The following is a 13,067-nucleotide window of genomic DNA, read 5'->3' as shown; positions in this document are numbered from 1 at the left end:
ATCCCCCCCCATAGCAAGATGGCTCCCAAAATTAAAACACAGAAAATTTTCCAAGAAGATAATCCATCTACAACCTTGCTTGACTTGGATCACCTTCCCCTTGCATACTCCTTGTTCAAAGACATGGAATGTGAATGCAAATTTGATTTCCACGAATTCCATTTGTGGCTAAAGCAGAAATACATATATAAAGAAGATCCCATTCGTTTCTGGGAGACACTTTTTCCCTTTTTCTCCTTTCCCAAAACTCATCATTTCCCTTATTTGATCACTTGGTGTCAAGCCAAGTATGATCCTGTGCAAATAACAATGATGACTAAGGATGGAAAAATATTGATCACCATTACTGCTCACAGTATAAACCAAATTCTAATGATACCTTCATCTGACTCCCTCAGCTATTTCTCATGAACATCTCTCATGGACCTTTATAATAAACTCACCTTCCCACAGAGAGCCCTTATTTTTGAACTTTTTCTACTAGAAGATGCTGAATTACCCAAGAGAAACCCACCTTATTCATCTTCTATGTTCCCTAAAAACACTAGACATATCATCTCCCTGCTATCATACCTCCTAGGCTATGAAAATGATCAACTTGTTGATGAATCCATCCTTGGATTCTTTTCCATTTTTAGTAAGAAATATCAACCTATTTTCATGTATAATTATAGCCAATTCTTGGTTGATAATATACATGAAATATTTATGAATTTTACCACACAAGGAGTGTTTAGACATAGCTCAATCATCATCCATTTGATTTTGTTTCAGCAGGGAGATTCATTGCACATTCAGCTTAATAGGCAAGATGAGCAAGGAGTGAATCAATCAGTGATTCATTGGACAGAGTTAGTTAAAGCAACATCATAAAATTTTACATTCTCTTATTTTATAGATTTTTTTTGTACATCCAATTCTTCAATTACTCAATATCCAGGAAGAGTCTAGAATTGGAGAAGAAATTAAGAAAACATTGCACCTATCTGAATAGACCAAGACTGGTGACAGGTATCTGTACCAGAACTACACTGAAATTAGGATATATGGTAGTGAGCTAGCTCACTGGAATACATCAAGTAGATGATAAATATGGATGAAGTCCATTTTGTCTCAGGTAAGAAAAAGTCACAATTTAAACTCAAAGCCAAGGTAGGGACATTCATCTGTAATACTAGGTTTGCAGGTACATAGGCAAACAAATTATTGAAGAACATGAATCTCCAACCAAGCTTCACCTCGTCTTATGATCCTTTTGGAATCATTTCAGCCCTGAGATTTTAGTTGAAGGCAACACCTTACAACCATACTCCCAGGCCAGAATTGGAAACGTTTATGAAATAGGAGCAGTGGTCTGAAGGGACTCTCTTACAAGTAGATGAACCGGTTATAACCACTCCACAGGTAAATACTCTAGTCACTCAGAGTACTCAACACAAAAGAGCCAGAGAGGAAACTCAGTCAGCTACATAATCAATTAAAGAGTATTTTATACTACAAAAGAAATTGAACACCGGATTGTCAATATCATCAGGAAGCAAGCCACCATAAATAATTGATCTTAGAGATTTAGAAGATATTTCATCAGCAGGGACCACTAATCCCAAACCTCCTTCTACTTCTTCACCTCCTCCTTCAGTTGAACCTATGGATATTATTCAGTCAACTAAGATCATATCAACAGAAGATACTAATATCTTCTCAACATTTCTGGAAATTAAACAAAAGAATGAAAATCTTAAGTCACAAATGTATAGTCAGTTTTGGAAATAGACATCCACCTCTCAGCACAGACTTCTCTCTGCCTTTGACAGTGAAAGAGGAAGGATGCAAATGGAATTTTTGCAAGCTCAAATTCCATTTCCCAAATCCACAATAGATTACGAGAAGATGATATTTTCATTTGATGTAGACTAGATACATCCTATTGATCAAATGGATTTGCATACGCAATCAGGGGAAATGTTATTTTCAACAATGAATACAACTGCCATATCTCTTTTTAAGCTCAGAACTGCCTTGTCAAATGTGCAGTCACAACTTAATATTGAAAAATTGTCATCTTTAACTAAAGATAACAAGTTAAATTATTTAAATTAGTATTGTTAAAATTGGATATGATCCCCAAGACTATAAATCAATTGAAGAATACTTAAGAAGAAGAATATAGAGATAGAATCTTTGAAGAAACAGTTGAAACTTCCTTCAACTGGGGATCGACAAACCAAAGAGATGGAAGAAAATGAACAACACAGGGAGGAGATGTTGAAGCCCATTATTGAGCAAAACATACAGATCAATAAAATGGAAGAGAAAATAGAACAACTGCTCAAGGAAAAAGAGGCAGTACAACTTGCTGTAAACTCAGTAACAACAATTCCCATAGCAAGTACAGAGCCAAGCTAATCTCCTACTGGCATTGCTTCATCTTCAACAACAATTGAAACAACAAGGTTTTCATAGGATTTATAGGCACAAAAACAAAAGAATGAAAAGTTACTCCAGAAAGTCCAAACCCTGGCGTCACAGAAGGTAAAGAATGATATGTTGTATGTAGAGGAAATGCAAAAGTCACACAGGTTAGAACTCAAGGTTAAAAAATTAGAGTGTAAGACTCTAATGGAAGACACTTTGATCCAGGAGAAAGCGAACATCAGGTTAGATATCAGCCACTCCATAACAGAAGTATGGCCATCCATACAAATTATTTTTGAGAAGCAATAATTGATTTCTAGATGTAGGACAGAGATAGATAATCAGAGGTTAGCATCAGGCACAAAACCCAAAGAAGCAGTAGGGATGATCAAAGTACTAAAATCTAAGACTAGGCAATAGTTACAAGAGATAAATATTCCAGATAGGACAGCTACTATTTTGGAGATTAAGAAAGTCCTAATGAAGAAGAATCTACTAACTCAGCTAAAAACAAATCATGAAGATTTGAACATTGCAATCAGAAGGTTTCATTTTAAATCTATTATGTTGAATAAGAAAGGTGTACCAGGGTTAGTGTCATCAAATGATCAGCGAGTCAAATTGGACGATTATTGTGAAAAATTATATACTATTTCAGCAAACAGTAGTCAATTTGCAGGGATAAAAAGAGATTACTCGCAAAGAGTTTCTGGAAGCTTTGAGCCCTGACCTCACAATCAAATATGAAGTTGGACATCTTTTTCTCACTAAACCCAATTTTGAAAGATATACCGAAGTTGATGAGATATTTAGAAGAATGGTAAATCTAGAGATACCAAGTGTGGAGAGGTGGGATCAATTGTGTGAAACAATTGATTAACTTTCCATCACAACAAGAAGACAACACAACAATTTTTGAAGGAACGTCATCAACAACTTCCTACCTAATAGGGACACATCATCCAATAGTTTTCTTTTCCTATTTTCTTTCAGGCTATTTTTGTAATCTGTTTAGGATGTTTTGTTTACTATCCAAACTAGTATAAATAACTCTCTTTTATGAGTTACTAAAGGTGGTACCTTTCCATAAGAAATTTTGTAAGCATCGATGTACAAGATTTTTCTAGATCACTGATAATAAAGCAAAGGATTCTGAATTTGATATCATACAGTCTCGTTTTCTTCTGTAAGTCTTTCATGTGTTCCATTCATTTTGTTAATTCTGCATATGTTTAAGTTTTACAAAGATATCACGTGAGAATAAATGTGTTACATTTATTCTTAAAATTCCTTCTGAAGTTATTATTATAAAGAGATTGATATATTGGACTGTTTCTCTGAAAGGCTCCCTCTAAATCATAAAATTGTCAGTATCTTATGTAACTTTAAGCATATTTTGTTTAACTTTTGAACATTGGTCAAAGGTTTTCCCACTTATGATGATTTATCTTTCTATCTGAAATTTAAAGTAATCATATCTCCTTACTATTCTTTTTGCGCATCTTATCAACTTAAATCATTGTGTGAAGTTAAATAGCAGCCCTTTGGTCATTTATTAGTACTATCTAAATGGGTTAAATACATCATTCTTATAAAAAAAATATGTATTTCTCCTCCATAAAAAACAAAACCCAAAACCCCAAAACAAATATCTTATATGCTTTGGCATGATCAATTGACCATTATCATCTCAGAGGTACAACAGACTACATTGAAGACAACCTGTTTTGATAGGGTATGTGCATATATTGGCTACAATCCTAGGTTACAATCTTAGTGGAATTGTGTTAATGTTGATGATTACCTCCTCTCTCAACTTTAACAACCTATGAAGTTACAAGAGAGGCTTATTTAGCTTGCTATGCTAAGTGCCCTAGTGTTGGTATGCATATCCACTATACCTGCATTCAGCCTAGTAGATCTATGCACTCCCTTGAGTAGGGAATGTTCTCATAAGAGGGCCTGACTTGATCTTATATCCTTGTATATATTGCAGATGCAATTATGCTCTAATTTTTTAGTGGTTGAACCTTCCTGGACTAGAAGCCATCTCCTGTGTAACATCTTGCCACTGAAATGTTGTGGCAGCTTCATGCTTGAATGGTAATTGGTAGCATCCATGGTGTTCGAGGGATAGTATCTCATCCATGAGGGATGATGCTTCTAATAGCCTAATGCCCCTGAAATCCTTAATAAGTGCAACAATGTTTCTTCCAAGGCCATTGTAAACCATAGGGTGCATCTTGACACGTGACAGACAAACTTGATGCCCTTCAAGACAAAAATACGACCATTAGATATTTTACGTGCAAGCTTGGATGCAAATCCTAGGTTGAAGCAATCCTTTCGGTGTGGAAGCTTTGGTGGTGAAATATTTTTGGAAGCTCCAAGACCCTCTTAAATCTAATATAGTGGTTTGGCAAACCCTCAATAATAAAATTTTGACAAAGGAAAATGAGTTTAAAAGAGGCTAGAAAGGCCTAAGAATATGTGCTTTAGACAAACAAGATTTTGAATCTACAAATCATTTGTTTGTGTCATTATTTTTTAATTCTCATGTTTGGTTATTTTTATCTCAAATTTTTTCTTCAAAATAAAGATGATATTTAGCAAGCCTAGGGTTTTGTGTGAGATCATAACTCTCTAACAAATCTATGTTATGTCTGGAGGTTATTCCATGTGTTTTCATTTATTTCATTTGGTGGGATTCAAATCTTAATAACTATCAAGTGACTTTTTTTCCCACTATAGGTCATGGCTAAAATGGTTTCCAAGGTGACCAAGAGTTCAACTATAATCCCAAATTGATAAATCCATGGGTTTCCTCCATGCCTTTTGTAGACCTGGAGATTCCATGGGGAAGAAGACAATATTAGATATGCTCCAATTCTAGGGTAGAAAATGAAGTTCGAGTTCATATAGTTGATGACATTATTAGTTCTAGTCAATCATGTTGAGTTTCTAAGATGAAAATAATGGGAGACTCCAAAGTGTTTATTGAATGGGCCAAAAAAATGTTTTAAAGTACATAATCCAATTTACCTCTCGTTTAAGTCAACTCAAAGATCTATTCCATGAGTTTGAATGGACCTCAAGTTCACAGATGTTTATTTGGACCTAGAGTTAAAATTACATAAAATATATTCAAAGAGGCCCTTTCACTCTCTATAGGAATTTTCAACTCTTAAGAATTTCTGAATGATCATGTCATCGAAGATCTCTCCTTTTTCCTTATAATTTTGGCCCGTGTTTTTACAAGTAGCTTCTCCTTTGAAATAATATTTCTGATGTAATACCAACTTATAGAATGGACATGTCAATTTGAAAGTCAAGGTTATTTTTATCTCTTAAATGACACCCCTTTGGTTCTACTAGGAAAGTGGCACAGACTTAAGGTTGGAATGTAGGAAAAACTCCATGGAAACCCTACAAAAAACTCAAAGTTTCCTCTTCAACACCTCACGTACAATAGCAAGGAGAGTTGCATGCTCTGACATCTCAACAACGAAGCATTGAAGTGGCTAGGTTTGCTATAACGCATGTAAAAGGGTTGATAAGACAAAAAAAGATGATATTGTGAAGATTAGGATTAAATGACCAAATCAAAATCAATAAAGAAAAGTGTCAAGATTCATATACTAAAATAAATGCTCTCCATTTAGCAAAAGAGGAAGAAGTGAATGTTGTCGAAATGAGAAAGTAGTCCTTCCTTGAGATAAGCCTAGAGTGATAGTGAGCATGATTGTGAGCTTAGGTGAGAGGAGGAACTAGGGACAAAGGTCATAAGGAGGACATATATTATAAGTGCCTTTGGTATAATAAGAAATTATGATGTCCCCCACTTATATATGTTGATCATTTCCTTTTGAGCATATATTTTTTTATTTGTCGATACGAATGTTAACACTGCTTATAGGAGTTAAGATATAGTAGATTTTGTTGGTTGTTTTTTATGTTGCAAGTACAAAGAGATAAAATCTTTACACAAGGGGCTTCAACCAGTAAGGGAATCAACCATCCACCTTCAAAGCTAAGGCATATTTTATATCCTTCTTCTTGTATATTTCAATTTTGTATTTCATGTGTGTCAATAAGGTTTAGTAGGAGACTAGCACTATTTTTCATAGCTCTGGGGAAGCCCTATGGTGTAACACCAGTCCTATTTACATTGCTACTTTAAAAATAACATCAATGGCTATACCAACATAAAGGAAACCATGACTGATTAAAAACATAATTTAACTAATTAACGCAACTGAAGTTTGGAATGTCTTATGGATCCCTCATGCCAAGCTTGGAATGTCTTATGGATCCGTCATGCCAAGCTTTGTTTATTATAAATAGCTACACCCTTATCAACTAAATCAAATACGTAATCCATTTTTGTCTGAGAAAATTCAATTAATAATAAATTGTTAATTAATATTAATAGAAATTATTGTACAAGTTAATAAATAATTATTTATAATTATATAATTATATAATAAATTAATTTTAAAATATGATTTTTTTTTGTAAGCTTCGCTGGACTAGATCTTCATCATGTCCAATATATCACCCTAATGGGAAAGAATTGAACTGATGAAATATTTCCTTAACAAGACACCCAATCACCCTCTATCCAAAACCTTGTAAATAATTTTAAAATATGTTTTAAACCATTACTAATTATTAATAAAAATTTTAAAAAATCATTAAAAGGCTCCAAAAAACAAAGATGAAATGCTCTCTCGACATTTGAAGGGGTGTAGTGTCCTTGAAAAAAGGCTAAGGGGGTATCGATGGCATTAGGAAATAAGGTGGTGGGTAATATGGCATAAAAATGTGTGCCCACTCACTCAGGATGGCATTAGGAAATAAGGTGGTGGGTAATATGGCATAAAAATGTATGCCCACTCACTCAAGATCACCCAGATCCATTCAACATCCACGATCATACTGGCTTTGTTGATAGATTGAGGTTTATTGTCGAGAGTTTCCTTTCGTAGATTTGGGATTTGGTTCGAGGGTGGTTTGTTGAGACTACAATCCAGCGTGAGGGGATGTGTAACTTTGTCCATAGGTCTGTGTCCCTTTAAAATGAAAATAAAAAAATAAAAATTATGTTCTAAATAGAAAAATAATATTGGCTACAATTTAAATAAATGAATATATTGTAAAAAAATGTCTAAATCTTATACTTTTCAAAAATATTTCAACAAGAGATTTAAATAAACTATTTGACGATATATCTATATATAGAAAAAAATCAAGTTTTATGGTTAAATTTTTTATTTGGTCCAATATATACCCTATTTAGCATTCAAAAATACAATTTAAACAATGAAAAATAGCACATAGTATTTTGCACTATAAAAAAGGTTGCATTCTAATTTGATCCCTTCGTAGTTAAGATGGATCTATGCTCGTTCTACCGCCCAGTATGAGGGGATGTTTAAGTTTGCCCCTCGGTCTATTGATGTGAGAAGTGCTCCTTTAAAATAAAAATAAAAATTATGTTTTAAATAGAAAAATAATGTCGGCTTTAATAAAAAAAATATGAATATGCTATAAAGTAATTAGAGTGAATAAATTATTTAAATCTTATGCTTTAACTAATTTATGTCGATATCAACCTCATATACATCTATATATAGAAAAGAATAATATATCTATATATATATATATATATATATATATATATATATATTGATTTTAATGTTGTATATAAAAAAATATTCAAGTTGAATTATCAATAAAATATTTTAATAAAAATTAATATTGATGTAAAAATATATTAATGATTAAGAAACTAGTTTAATTTGCATTATAAAATGTGTAGATGTACATGTTATGTAAAATATTTTAAGGTGAATTATGTATATGTTATATATCATTTAATTTTTTTTTATGTATATAATATGAAAAAATTAAGTTCTTATGGTTAAAATGTTTGGTCTTATATATACTCTATATTAACATTCAAAAATGCAATTTAAACAATACAAAATAATACATTGAATTTTGTACATAAATACATTTAATCCTTCTAAGCACATATTAAATTCGTACTTAAAATAAATCTATCAAAATTACATTATAGTGAGACTTACTATTATGTGAAAAGCGAAAAATCAGAAAATCCTCCACGGAAACAGTCAAATAAGTAATCTAACCCATGCCTATGAATGAATGCTGATATGGTTGATTTGTAAAATGAAATTACACTTAAATTCGGTGAAATCTGAGGTAACTTCGAGATAGAATTTTACTTATTTAAAGTGTTGTGAATATGAATGAATCCTGTAAGCTATGACCATGATAGCAGAACCAAGTGATAATATAAATATTCTCTGACTTGCTGGAGCAAGTACGTAATACATTAACCAAGGCAATAATAACCTTTCCATTAAAAATGTGTATGTCTATGGTTGCGTGTTCACCATATTGGAAACGGAAATCTGTTTTTGGTTGTCTTAATTTTACTATTCGTTGCATGTCTGAAAATCATGTTTTCACAATCCGTTGCATGTCTGGAGGTCATAATGGTCTCTACGTAGTCCTCTCACAGAGTTTCCCAAACACGAGAAATTTATTTGAATTTACTGAATCAACCGCATACAAATAAAAACAATATGACGCCTCTCTTGGAAGCCGGGTCTCAGGGAAGCTATCAATTATCCCTATATGTTGTCAATAAACTTTAGTATGAGTAGAGAGTTGCAAGCCCTTCTTAATTAATATTTAATGTAATGCATGGAAATTTTGGGTATATCCCTTCGAGAGAATCGTCTTAAATCATAGTTACTATATTTATAGTTTTGAGAGATGTTTTTCGCTATAATCACATTAAAATTTATTTGTTTCACGCAATTAAAACCAACAAATATGATTCATCAAAATTTATTTATCTCCTAATTCAAACTAACAAGTATGATTTATCGTTATATATATATATATATATATAATTAACAAATTCAATCAAATCAAGTTAAAAAATTGACAGTTTAATTGGGTTTGATGATTAATACAGTTAATTTCAATTCCACACATGTGAAATATATTAACTTTTGTTTCTTCTCCTAGTTACTCTAACATAACTGGTGTGGATGGAGTTGGAATTATATGAGGGCGAGACTCGTAGTATTCCCACTGACTAGAGAGCATTTCTATTTTTCCTTGCTTCACTAGAGAATACTTAGCCAACAAGTGTCCTTGCAGGTAAAGAAATCGAAAGACGCAAAAAACCACTACTCTTTGTTATGGTTTGTGTGTGCTTCCATCCTATCTATTTTGGATTTAGTAGAATGTGTAGCAAACAAAATCAGCCACATAAACAACTCCTTGACACTCCTTAACTGTGTGCTTTCAAAGGGATTCACTGGGAAGGCTACTCTCGAGGCAAAGGTTTACTTTTTTTAGCTAATAATTAATAACGCAGTTAGAAAATGATATAATTGTGTGTTTGTTTTTGTTTGGACAAATTTATATAATATTATATATATAGTGAACCAGGAGGATCTCATCAGATCAGTTGCACAGGTTCATCGTCAGTATTCAGTATTGTCGGATTAGTTACACAGGTTCATCGTCAGTATTCAATATCGTCGAATCAGTTGCACATGTTCGTCGTCAACAATTCAGTCTGATGTCATTCAGTTACGACAGTGTTGATTATGGTTCAAGTTATCCAGGTGATGTTAATGGTCTTCATGGTAATGGGTTTGTATCTGGTTGTCGACAAGTGTTCATCAACAGTTCCTCCAGGGGTGATCATTGACATAAGGTTTGTCGTCCATGTACAAGGTTTGATTGTCATCATGAGACAAATGTCGCCTTGTGACATTTGGGGGCAAATGGGTTTTTCTCTATTTTGATGTAAAGTCCTAAGGTAAAACCCTAAACCTAGAACGTAATGCAACATTCAAAAAATGCATTACAAAACCTAATGTCTAAGCCTTTACCATGTAATAAAACACATTAAAACTTAAATCCTAAACATCTAAACCTAATCCTAAGTCGTAATCCTAACCTATCCGACATGTTACATTCAAACTATGTGTTACACATAAAACCTAACACATAAAACTATGTCCATACAACTCTCGACCTATGTAATATATCAAATTACATTAAAAACATTGCAAATAAAAAACACAATCCTAAACCGCCAGATGTTAACCGCGCGGGGACCAAATTCATGTGATCAGATGTGAGTTTACCGCGGGCCTTTAACCGAGTGGGGAGATGAATATGGCAGTCAGCATGAACAGGTAAGCGGGTGTGTTAACCTCCAGGTTTCGGAATCGCAACGGAGTTGGCATTTAACCGTAATGGATATGGAACCGTGGGTATGTAACATGTGAACAGGTTTCAGTTATGTCAACTAGAACTGTCGGAGCACCATTAGCTGGCAGCAAAACTGTCGGCGAGCTAACCACGGTTATAACAACTGTGCACATGCACTGTCAACATCATCTGGCTGGTCAACCTAACCGCCAGCAGTTTAAAAGTTATTATAATGTTATTTTTGGGTTTTGTTAAAATAAACTAATGTGAGGACCATGCAACCTATCCTAAGAAGTAAAGATGTGAATGGACTGAGGCCCAAGAACGCTAAATAATCCAATTCATGCCATGTTTAGGCCAGAGGAGGTTTGAATGTACTTGCAGGCTTATAAGAGGTGGGTTTTGTTCATTCAAGACATTAGATTGGTGGTTTTGGATTTTGTATGCAAGTTCTGGAGGTCATAGGTAGTTTCGTTTTCAGTGTAACAGGAGCATCCAAAGTCGGAATTGGGAACCGTGACAGGCATTGGAAAGTCAGTTCAGAGAGCTTCCTTTTGACAGTGATCAGAAGTGCCTACGTGCACATTCAATCTAGTCTATTCTCTGTATAATCGAACTCCTTGGTTTCAATCCTAATAAAGTAGTCATCCATCTTGAAAGCGGACCCGGAGACGTAGTCCATCAAGGACGAACACCGTAATAAATTTTTTTGTCTGGTATCGCTGTGTTTTTACTATTTTCACTTATGTTATGCATCCTTCTTATGTTTAATCAGCTGTCGTAAAGTCTTTCTTTTCAAGCAATTCTGTCGATTTCCGCACTTTCAGTTAACAATAAATTCAATAATGATTAATCAATTCTACATCAGTTTTAACTTATGATCATTTCAGATCATATAATTTGGTATCAGAGCATGTTGCGTTTGTAGAATTTGCCATTTAATGTTAACCAGGTCAAAGTCGCAACGAGGAGAAGGAATCCTTGAGCAGATTGATCAAGAGATTGGAAAGCGACGAGTCATTCATAAGTCGACCATGACAGGATCTAATGTAGGTGAAAACACTGAAACTAAGATAAGTGATGAACAGTGTTAGCAAGCATTCTTGAGTATGCAACAGATGTTGGGAGAACTCTATGAAGACAAGAAGGCGAGAGATGCAGCTTCTTCTTCAAAGACATCGAAGAAAGAAAAAGGTAAAGGAAAGGTTGATAAACCACCTTCACCTCCATCATCTCCATCATCATCTTCTTCTTCTTCTTCCAGTGTAGAATCTGAAATAGAAAAGAAACCTAAGAAAATATCTCATTTGAAACTTGATGTAAAATTTGAGTTACTTATTTATGATGGCGAAATGAATCCTGAAAAGTTAGATAACTGGATTAAGCAGTTAGAAGTGTATTGTCACATTCAAAACATTTCTAGCGATAAAACAAAAATTCAGTTAGCTACACTTAGAATGGGGGGAATAGATTTAATCTGGTGGGAAAGTGAAACTCAGATAGATGTAAAGCGTAAAGGAAAAGTCATCTCTTCATGGTCTAAGTTTTTAAAAGCTCTTAGAAAACAATTCTATCCTTTAGGATACATGCAACAAGTTGTTATTGATTGGCAACATCTGAGGCAAGGTAAAGGACAGAGTGTTCAGGAGTTTACTCAGGAGTTAAGAAAGAAAGCATTGGCGCTTGGTATTTCATTGGATACACGTGAAACTTTATTAAAATACATCGGCAGTTTACATTCATATTTGTAGCATACTTTATTGATGTTTAATCCTGATGATTTTGATGAAGTGTGTGTTCAGGCCATACATATTCAATCTGGTGGCAGACCATTCAATTTTTCATTGTAATCATCCAAAGAGTTGGAAATCAAAGATTCCAATGATAGTAAGGAGAAGAACAATTCGAAGAGAAAGAAATCAATGATATTTCAGAAGGAAATACCTACTTGTTCTCATTGCCAGAGAATTGGTCATGATGAATCTAAGTGTTGGAAACTTCATCCAAAACTTAAGCCCAAAAAGTTCCTTAAGGAGAAGGATGAAAAGAAGGCAATTTGATAACTATGTTATTTTGAATTTGATGATAACTATGTGCTAAATGATAATTCATTGGAAAGTATACCATATGATGTGATAGAAGAGCAACTGTTATAGATATGTGAGGAAGTTGGACATGTGGTTTCAGTTCATTATCTCGGATAACTCGTATTTGGTTTACTTTTTTTTATCACTCAAAACATGGATTCCTCGTCCAACCCAATAAGACATCAGTTTATTGACAAGATGTTACTTCCTTTGTGCGATGTTTGAATTATGTTGTCAAATTATTTTCATAAGCAGTATGCATCCCAAATTTCCATATGGACCGAAAATGTTTCCTTT

This window comes from Pinus tabuliformis, chromosome 5_2 (assembly GCF_031772625.1).
Source record: "Pinus tabuliformis cultivar Carrire ecotype Pingquan chromosome 5_2, CPIR1, whole genome shotgun sequence".
Classification (NCBI taxonomy): Eukaryota; Viridiplantae; Streptophyta; class Pinopsida; order Pinales; family Pinaceae; genus Pinus; species Pinus tabuliformis.
The sequence above is the reverse complement of the archived record's forward strand: the minus strand, read 5'-3'. Positions refer to the sequence as shown.